We start from the raw sequence: 10,671 nt of genomic DNA, 5'->3' as shown, positions 1-10,671 counted from the left end.
CCTCAGAGCAGGGAGCCTGATGCGGGGGTCAATCCTAGGATGCTGGAATCATGACCCAAGCCGAAGGCAGTTGCTCAACCAACTGAGCCACCCAGGCGCCCCAAACTCATCAATTTTTTTGTTTTTGAGCACCTTCTTATTTTCTGACCCTATAAGACACTCAAGGCTCATCTTGTATATTTGTTGTCCCAGTCCTAGAATCAGCCATTGGGCCAAGGAGCACAGATTCTTTTTTTTTTTTTTTTTAAATAATATTAGAAACCAAAATCTGGGTTCCAAGTGTGCTTGTTGCTACTGGGGTGTTGTTTCTTTTTGATCCTCTCAGCTAATACAGCAAAAAATACATGTGCATATATTTCTCAATGCAACAATCCCAATATTAAGTTAAATATGAATCTTACTCGTGTCTCCAACTCTAATCCATCAGCACACCCTTTCATTCTGGCCTCCCCCCTTGCTTATCTGTAAATTCCCATGCCAACAGTGAAAAACCTGGAGTACACCATGTTTTATCCGTTTTGTTCAATTCCAGTGTATATGTATAGCAGTATCAGGACTGTTAACCCATACCTCTGTGGGAAACAGCTTTATCAAGTAAGTTACATTTATGTGCAGTTTCATTTGCCTGTAGTTTTACAGATTCCATTCATTTCCAAAGTTAAAGTCAGCACCTTGTCCCCCAACTTATTTCATACAGTTAGATGCTCTTGTCACAGTCTTTATTCTTTCTTGGGATCCTCTGACCTCTTAAATGACTTTTTAAAATTTAATCGCTTCTCGGCCTTTTGGCTAAGATCAAGTGTAAAATTTATATACATTAAAGTTCACTTTTTGTGCTGTAGCATACTATAGGTTTTGACAGATGCATAATGTCATGTATCACCATTACAGTGCCATACAGAATAGTTTCACAAACCTAAAAATCCCCTGTACTTCACATATTCATTCCTCCCCTATTTTACCTCCTCTTGGCAGCCACTGATACTGTTACTGTCTCTATGGTTTTGGCTTTTCCAGAAAGTCATGTAATGGGAATCATACTATATGTAGCCTTTTCCGATTGGCTCTTTCAATTAGCAATATGAATTTAAGGCTCCTCGATGATTTTTTTGTGGCTTGATAGTTCATTTCTTCTTATCACTGAATAATATTCCATCGTATCAATGTGCCACAGTTTGTTTATCCATTTACTATTGAAGGACATTTTGGTGGCATAACATTCACGTGCAGGTTTTTCTGTAGACATATGTTTTCAACTCATTTTGGGTAAATACTTAGGAACATGATTGCTGGATTGTATGACTAGATTGTATTTAGCTTTGTAAGAAAATGTCAAAATGTCTTTTGAAATGGCTGTACTATTTTGCATTTCCATCAACAATGAATGAAAATTCCTCTTGCTCCACAGCCTGTCAATATTTGGTATTGTTAGTTTTTTGGATTTGGGCCATTTTAATGAGTATGTAATGGTATCTCCTTGTTTCAATTTGCAATTCCTTCATGATATATGATATTCAGCATTTTTTCTTTTTTTTAATTTTTTTATTCTTTTAATTTAAATTCAATTAATTAACATATAATGTATTTTTTGTTTCAGGGGTACAGGTCTGTGATTCGTCAGTCTTATATAATACCCAGTGCTCATTACATCACATACACCTCCCTCCCTGCAATGTCTATCACCCAATTACCCCATCCCTCCACCCTCCTCCCCTCCAGCAACCTTCAGTTTGTTTCCCGAGATTAAGAGTCTCTTATGGTTTGTCTCCCTCTCTGGTTTCATCTTGTTCCATTTTTTCCTCTCTTCCCCTATGATCCTCTGCCTTGTTTCTTAAATTCCACATATCAGTGAGATCATATGATAATTGTCTTTCTCTGATTGACTTATTTTGCTTAGCATAATACCCTCTAGTTACAGCCACATCGTTGCAAGTGACAAGATTTCATTTTTTTATGACTGTGTAATATTCCATTGTGTATATATATCACATCTTTATTCATCTGTTGATGGACATCGGGTTGAGCATTTTTTCATATGCTTATTTTCTACCCATATATCTTCTTTGGAGCTGTGTCATTCAGACTTTTTACTCATTTTTTAATTGGGTTATTTTCTTATTGTTTAGTTTTAAGAATTGTTTATATATTTTGGAAACAAGTCCTCTATTAAATGTGGATTTGTTAATATTTTCTCCCAGTCTGTAGTTAGTTTTTTTTATTCTCTTAACAGTGTTTTCTGCAGAACAGAAATTTTTAATTTTAATAAAGTCCAACTTTTTCTTTCATGGATTGTTCCTCTGATATTGCATCTTAAAAGTTCTTCACCAAACCCAAGATCACCTAAATTTTTTCCTATGATATCTTTTAGAAGTTTTGTAGTTTTGTGTTTTGCTTTTAGGTCTCTGATCCATTTTGAGTTAATTTTTGTGAAAAGTGTAAGGTTTGTGTCTATATTCATTATTTTTCATATAGACATTCAATTGTTCCATCACCATTTGTTGAAAAACTTTTTTTCATTGAATTAACTTTTCTCCTTTGTTAAAGATCAGTTGACTCTATTTGTGTCTTTCTGGGATTTTTATTCTGTTCTGTTGATCTATATGTCTCCTGTCCTCCCAGTACCATGCTGTCCTGATTACTATAGCTCTACAGTAGGTCTGGAAGTTGGGTAATGTTAGTCCTACAACTTTGTCTTCCTCTTTAGTATTATATTGACTATTCTGGGTCTTTTGGCTTTCCATATATACAGTTAGAATCAGTTTGTCAGTATCCACAAAATAACTTACTGGAATTTTGATTGAGATTTCAGTGACTATAGATCAATGGGGGAATTAATGACATCTTGACAATATTGGGTCTTTCAATCCATGAACATGGAATATATCTCCATTTATTAAAAGGTTCTTTGATTTCTCTCATTGTAACTTTCCACATATATATTCTTTACATATTTTAAAAGAATTATCCCTAAGCACTTCGTATTTTGTTAGATTTATATGTATTTTAAATTAAACCAGAGCCTTGGACAAAGCACTTGACTAAAAGTTGTATTCTTGTCAATGAAACAAGGGGAGCAAGGCTTGTGTTAAGGAGAGTTGACCTAAGAAGTACAGGGTACTATTCTCCATGCCTAAAGCTGATAGCATATGGAGTAAGAGTTGAAGAGTTGGGGGAAAAGAAGGTTGCTTTATGGAAGTGGATCCAGTTGTGTCATTTTGTCCAAAATTAACTTACAGCTAGCCTCGTCAGTCAACTAGCATCATATCATACAAGGTCATGATAAAGTAGTAAGGACTTATGTGTCTGAAAAGTACTTAGGATCTGTTAATCAGTTGGGGTGATCATTTACAGATCGAGTAATTGTTCCCCATTCTCTATAAATCATGTAGTCTCCTTTTTATACCATTTGAACACATTTTGTCAAATATAACCTTTTAAACATTAAGCTTCTGAGCTGCTTAGGAATCATCATACATGTGCACACTGTCCTTTCCTTCTTAAGAGCTTCTGATATCTTCCTACTTCAAAGAAAACTTTCTGGGTCCTTTGGAAAGTAGAAAATTTTCTTTGACTCCATTCCTTCCATAATTTTATATTTAACCACCCCCTTTGCAATAAACATATTTCTATCTCCACATACATACATATTTATTGAAAGTTTATTTCACTGCTTGGGTCTTTGGCTGCTATTTTTTTTTATCACATATTGTCACGTCTTAAAGGGCAGATTTAATAGAGAAATACAATGAAGCAGGCATTGAATAAATTATTTGATGCAATAATGACTGTGTATGGAGGAGCTAGGCCAACAGGCTTAATGCCAACAAAATGATGCCAATGTCAGCATAACAACATCAACTCCAACACAACGCTATTGATATCAGCATTTTAGTATTTGAGTAATATCGTTGGCACTAGTGGAGAATGGACCTAATATAGGCTATTAGACCCTTGCTGGCTCAGAGTCACTCATCGCATTCCTTCTGGGGGTCAGAACATGTGGCACAATTCATAAGTGGGAGATAAACGGGCACTTCAACACTATTTGATGGCATCCATATTCTATACCTTTTCTTGCTAGCAGGTATTTTAAAATGTACTTATTTTCAATTTAATAAAATAATATGGCAAAATGTGTAATGGAAAGACTGAATTTCTTTTGTTATTTTAATCCACATGTGCTTTCTAGATTTGGAGAGCTGAGAAGTCTTGGAATAAGGATTATAATTCTAAGCATTGCTACCAGTAGGTTAACACCTTTTCCATGTGCATAGTGAGATGCCAGCCTTGGCCTGATTCCCAGCCTTTACTGACCTTCTTGCCACACATCATGAGGACACTTGATCTTCAGTTGCAAGCTAGACCTCTTCTCAAGCTTTAGGTCTCAAGTCCTAAAACTTTTCAGTTTTCCCAGAGAATCGGATAAAGATAGAGAAGCTGGGACTCAAGCAAGACAAGAAACAAAGAATCCCACCTAGCTGTAGATATTACAACCTTGTTCTGTGGGCAAAGATTATGCTAATGGAGAGCTCTGAGCCTTTGGGGAGGTAAATGCTCCATTAGGAGTGTTTCCCTAATGATGTTTTTCATTCCTTAATCTGCTGAATTTCAAAAGTAATTGCCATTTTCCCCAAGACCTAGATTTTTATCTCTGTATCCAAGGTTGTTGCCTGAGAGAATTTCCCCAACTACCTACTTGTTCTGATCTAGGAATAGTGTCAGGTCTTGGATATTATCACCAAGCATCACTTAACTTTTCAAAGACAATGATACCCTTGTTTAAAATATCATTAAAAATATTTCAGTTCTGGACTACCATGTATTATTTTATCTCATAAACAGTGAATATTGTATTTTATTTGCCCCACATATCTGAATCACCTTCATTCCACTTTTATTTATGCTCTACAGATATCTTAGAGAGTTTTATGTGTTTCTATCACTGGATTAGGCACTAGAGATTTAACCGTGAGAAAAAAGACATGACCTTGGTGTGCCACTACCAGTTAGAATGTAGAAAGATGCAAAAGACTTCTACTCTCATGGTAACAAGAATCCCATAGAGAGAAAAACTATTTTTTTTTCCTATGGGCTAGAAAAGAGCAGTAGTCACTGGAAGCCCTGATAAAGTGAATTTCAGAAGGAAATGAGATTTTCACAGGTGAGCAGAAAACTTTGGTTTAGCTTCTAGACCAGGGGGTAGTTTTCTGGTCTGGGTGGGGTGAATGGAAGAACCAGCGTGACACAGATAAAGACTCTTCAGGGATGAAGAGAAATTAGCTGAGCCTTCAACAAAAAAGTAGGCCGGGGAAACAGACTAGAAGCTGAAAGGGTCACAGATACAACAACAACAAAATTACTTAGCCTGAAAATTTTCTTCACACTATATATTTTGCCAAGAAAGTGGCAGTGAGTTAAGATCTGGAAAACAGAGAGAAATTGCAGATGTCTGTACATTTTTAGGATTTGAATTCAAGGGCACTGCTTAAGTTGAATCAAAGAAAATACCGAAAGTATCTGAAACTAAAGCCCAACTTTATTCCAGCTAAAATACTGACAAGATGAAAAAGTTAATTTTGCTTCAGAAGGTTAGAAGTTGGGCTAATCATAGATGAAATCAATCTAATGAGAGTTGAAGTCCAGTTCTAAATCAACTTGATTCTAGCTACAGAGAAAAAGGCTTACAAACTGTAAAGTAAGCAAAATAAAAGAAAAAAAATTTCATTATCCATTGTTTTATGTTTTTAAAATTACAAGATGTATGAAAAAGAAAATATAACCCATAATCAAAAGCAAATATGTTTAACTGAAGAAGACCTATAGATGGCCCAGTTATCTGAATTGGAAGAATAGACCTTAAAACAACTATTATAATATTAAAGCATTTACAGAGAAAAGAGGGGTGTATGGTCAAAATATGAGATACTTCAGGAGAGAAATGGACATTCCCATAAAGAAATAAGTGGAAATGCTAGAAGTGAAAAATAAAAATATCTGAAATCAACATTTTTATTGGATGGAATTTACATTGAATTGGACAGGAGAAGAAAAAAGCAACACTGAACTTTAGGATATATTAATAAAAAATATCTAATTTAAATAGTAAGAAAAAAGTGAAAACAAACATAGGCAAACAAATCTTTGGGGTTAATATAAGCAGTCTTTGGAATCCTGTAAAGAGAAGAAATAAAAAATGGGGCAAAAAATCACTTGAAGAAATAACAGCTGAAAATTCTTCAAATATGATGGAAAGTAATAATAACATTGATTAATAACCCAACAAATCTCAAGTGGGATAAATATCAAGAGAACCATACTGAGGCACATCATAACCATAGCTGAAAACCAAAAATAAAGAAAAACTCTTAAAGCTATGGGAGAAAAAAGACTTTATATAGAGGGTAGCAATCATAAAAGTAATGGCTTGCTTTTCCTCAGAAACAATGCAAGCCAGAAAATACTGAAGTAGCACATTAAATATTAAACATGCCTCATTTATTTCTTATTTAAAAATTCGTTAAATGATAATTGACTGTCTAAAAGCAAAAATAATAAAATGTATTGTAGGGTTTGTAATATATGTAGAAACAAAAAGTCTTTAAATTTAATAGAAGTTTTTGATGTGGTTGAGTTTAAGTCTACCATCTTGCAATTTGTTTTCTGTTGCTTTATTATTCTTTTATTTTCTTCTTTGGACTAAGGCAATATATTTTTAATATTCCATTTTATCTTTTCTAGCTATACTTCTTTGTATTATTTTCTGTGTCTCCTCTAGGTATTGAAAAATGTATTCTAAACCTTTTACAACTTAATTTGAATTACTTTATGCCACTTTACATGTTATGTACAAAGCCTAAAGTAATATTGTTCTGTTTACCTCATTCTGCTTTAGAGAAGGGCCAATTAAAAGGCAGAGATCATTAGCTTGAACAAGAGAGTAAGATCCAAATATATGCTGTTTATAAGATATTCAATATAAATATAAAGATACAGGTAAGTTAAAAGACACAGATGGAAAAAAATGTACGATGCACATAAGGAATAGCATGGGGGGCCATAGCGGAAGGGAGGGAAAACTGAATGAGAAGAAATCAGAGAGGGAGACAAACCATTAGAGACTCTGGACTCCGGGAAACAAACTGAGGGTTACAGAAGGGGGGATTGGAGGGGATGGGGTAGCTGGGTGATGGGTATTAAGGAGGGCATGTGTTATGATGAGCACTGGGTGTCGTTGAACACTACATCAAAAACTAATGATGTACTATATGTTGGCTAACTGAACATAATAAAAAAATATACCATGCATATACTAATTGTATGATAGCTGCATTGATATCATTTAACATAGAAAAGGAACATTAACTGTAATAAATAAGGGCATTTTATAATAAAAGTTCAACTTATTAAGAACTAATAGCAGAGCTTCAAAATATGTGAAGCAATATTTCAAAGAACTAGATGGAAAAATAGGCAAATATTTTTCAGACACTGATAGGACAAATAGACCTAAAAAATCCATAAGGACACAGAAGACATGACCAACACTATCAACCAACTTGACCTAATGGATATCTATAGACCACTCCATCCAACAATAGCAGAATGCACATTCTTTCACATGGGACCATATGCTGGGGTCTAAAGGATGTTTTCAATAAATTTAAGAAAATTTAAATCATACAGAATATATTCTCTGATCACACTGGAATTAAATTAAAAATTAATAGGAATAAATTGTTCAGAAAATACAAAAATATTTAGAAACCAAAATATTCTCCGAAATAACTTAAATGTCAAAAAAGAAATTACAAAGAAAACTAGAAAATATTTCAAATTGAAGGAAAATGAAAACAGCATATCAAAATTTGTAGGATGCAGTTAAAATTTTATTTAGAGGGAAAAATAATCTTAAAATGCTTATTATATAAAAGAAGGAAGGCTTTAAATCAATAATCTAAGCTTCTACCTTAAGGTAGAAAAAGAAGAAAAAAATGAAACTCAAATAAGTAGAAGGAAAATATTGATAAGTCAAGATTATTGAAATAGAAATCAGATGAAAAACTGAGAAAATCAATAAAGTTGAAGTTAGTTCTTTAAAAATATTAATAAAATTGAAACATATTAAGTGCTGAAAAACTTGAAGCATTTTTACACCACATAGAAAGGAATGAGCTAATAAAGACTGAGAAGGAACAGCCAGAGAAGTGGGAGGAAAACCTTGTGATATCACAGAAGCCAAAGGAGGAAAATATTTCAAAAATGAAGGATGGCAACCAGTATCTAATGCTATTGAGGAACCCAGTAACAGGAGAACTAAAAAATGCCTGTTTGATGTATTGGTAACAAAGATTTAAATGCTGATGGCATCTAAGAAGTTTCAGTGCAATAGGCATTCAATAGATGAGCTAAGGGAACTCAATAAATTCCCATAAATTGTTAAGTTTGTATTTAGGCAAGGGACTTTTCCTGTGGAAAGGACTTACAGATTTCATCATCTACTCTCCAAGAGTGTCAACTGCTTTCTCCTGTTTGGGTGTGTGTGTGTGTGTGTGTGTGTGTGTGTGTCCATTTTTAGGTTCTGGCTCCTGCATCTCTTTGCTGAAGAATAGTGATATTGAGTGTATCTTTCACACATTAACAGCGAATAAACATTAAGCTGGTTTTTGTTTTTGTTTTGTCCTCTGATGAGCAGCAGGAAGGAATTCTAACAACGTTTCAAGTAGAATTTTTGGTATTGGAGAAAGAATGTTGAATTTAGGCTCAGAAAAACTGAATTTTTAGCCACCTCCTAGCTGTGAGAGCTCAGGTAAGACACTTAAATATATCACACCTCAATTTCTTTGTCTGTAAAATACACAAAATAATATTAATCTAGAAGTGCTATTGGGAGGATAAAATAAGATGTTGACTTAGCACTTCGCAAGTTATGAACTGCTATAAAATGGTAATTATTCTTTACTACATATACTTTACATGAAGAGATGTAAAAAATAGAAGAGAGAAATTTAATTCATGTTGTGGTGGAAACAAATGGATGGAGTAAAGGAGGAAGCACTTTTTTTTAAAGATTTTATTTATTTATTTGACACAGAGAGAGAGAGCACAAGCAGAGGGAGCAGCAGAGGGAGAGGGAGAAACAGGCTCCCCGAGGAGCAGGGAGCCCGATGCGGGGCTCAATGCGGGCTGGATCCCAGGACCCGGGGATCATGACCTGAGCCAAAGGCAACTGAGCCACCCAGGTGCCCTAGGGAGGAAGCAGTTTCCTGGAGCCTTAGGGAAGGTGGTTCCTGGGCTTTCCACCCCGCTAGTATTCCCAACACTGACTCCCATCAAAACAAAACCAACCAAAACAATACTCCTTTATGAGGTGGATGAGGGTACATCACAGAAACCAGGAAGTCAGTCCGAAGGTCTTCATTCATTTCTTGGTAAACAGAACAATCTAACAGAATTAGGTACATTTTATGCAAAGCAGAATATAAGATGACATTTAGTTTGGGAGTAAAATCTTCCAAAGCCTCAATGTTGCCTCCTCTTCCTTTGCCAAATAGTTGCTTCTTAGTTTCTCATGGTTTCATTTCTGGAATAAGTTTGTATTCATGTATGATAAGGGTGATAAAATGCATTTTTCTTTCTCCATAGCAGAATGATTTTTTTCTTTGCCTACCTATCAATGAAAACAACAAACTCTTCAGTGCTGGAAGATCTAAGATGCTGACTCAGAGCTAGGTCCTTTTTGGGGGGACTTGTTTTCATTAACTTCTCCTTTAATAGTACAAATCTGTTGCCCTGCTGAAATGTCCTATGAAATTGCCCTATTCTGCTCAAATCTGGAAGTCCTCTCCTGCAGCAAGTGTCTTGAGATATTGCCTCCGATTCTGTGAAATAAAATATGGTCCAGATGTGACAAGTAAAGATGAAGTTGCAGAAGCCCCATGGCATCCCCTCCCCTCACGGCTGAAGAGAAGCCAGAATTCCAGGTTGTGCAGGGACTATTATTAGAGAAGCCATGAAAATAATCTCCCCACCTGTTGAGCACTTTTTGGTTTGTATCATTTGTAATAAAAGCAGCTAAGGACAACTCCAGAGACTGTAATGGGAAATGATCTCTTGGACAGTATTGGTGCCAAATCACAATTAAAAATAATACAGGTTCACTGAAAATTGAAATGCCTTTAAAAAAAATCAAATACAAATATACTTGAGAAAATCTTATTTTCAAAGGAATTAAATATATTTTGTTAATATTTGGGGCCTTTTGTTAATTAATGTCAATTATCCTATGTTAACTTCTTATGCTGTATTGATTTTTAAAAATATGTTGGGTTTTGCCTGGAAACTAGCAAATTATTTTCCTTTGCAATTATCTCCTTGCTATGTAGCCCCATGAGAGGACTGGAGTCTTATTTCAACAATGTTATCAGTGCTTAAAATAGTTCTTAAAATATATTTTGGTTTATTGTCAGAGTATTTTCCTGCTTGACCTTCTTTTTTTTTTTTTTAAAAGATTTTATTTATTTATTTGAGAGAGAGAGAATGAGAGACAGAGAACATGAGAGGGAGGAGGGTCAGAGGGAGAAGCAGACTCCCTGCTGAGCAGGGAGCCCGATGCGGGACTCGATCCTGGGACTCCAGGATCATGACCTGAGCCGAAGGCAGTCGCTTAACCAA

The 10,671-nt window shown here is 35.0% G+C and overlaps 1 pseudogene; it reads left to right on the top strand.

Annotated features, from left to right (window-relative positions):
• Positions 1–769: 769 nt before the first annotated feature.
• Positions 770–921, top strand: LOC123324269 (annotated as a pseudogene).
• Positions 922–10,671: the final 9,750 nt, after the last annotated feature.

Source organism: Neomonachus schauinslandi, chromosome 2, assembly GCF_002201575.2.
Source record: "Neomonachus schauinslandi chromosome 2, ASM220157v2, whole genome shotgun sequence".
Classification (NCBI taxonomy): Eukaryota; Metazoa; Chordata; class Mammalia; order Carnivora; family Phocidae; genus Neomonachus; species Neomonachus schauinslandi.
Note: the sequence above shows the minus strand (reverse complement) of the source record. Positions and strands in the feature narration are given on the sequence as shown.